This window comes from Etheostoma cragini, chromosome 23, assembly GCF_013103735.1.
Source record: "Etheostoma cragini isolate CJK2018 chromosome 23, CSU_Ecrag_1.0, whole genome shotgun sequence".
Taxonomy (NCBI): Eukaryota; Metazoa; Chordata; class Actinopteri; order Perciformes; family Percidae; genus Etheostoma; species Etheostoma cragini.
This window is the reverse complement of record NC_048429.1, coordinates 13919071-13919484: the sequence shown is the minus strand read 5'-3', so window position 1 is coordinate 13919484 and position 414 is coordinate 13919071.

Here is a 414-nt window from a genome sequence, read left to right as displayed (position 1 = left end):
TCCGCGTGGTGGACGAAGAGAAGCGAGGAAACGAGAGAGAGAGAGAGAGATAGCCTGCCCTCACTTCCGTCTTCGTTTGACTTCCCGCGGCCCCGGAGCAATCCCGGAAGTGAAACGTCAAGGCTCTACCACGTAAACTACAGAACTACACAATCTTTTAATCTGCTCACTCAACAGATTTGACTGAAAATGCATACACAGTACCCTATCTCTATGTTTCAGCCTAAATGTGCTGGGACTTGACTTGTTCAGAGCTTTTTGACTGCACAGTCTGTAGGCTGCTGACCCCAACTTACGTTGTGACCCCCCCAGGCGTCGTGGCCCCATGCAATTTCTTCTACAATGTGTGCATATATATATATATATATATATATATATATATATATACATGTTGCATTTATAATGCTGGCCCTC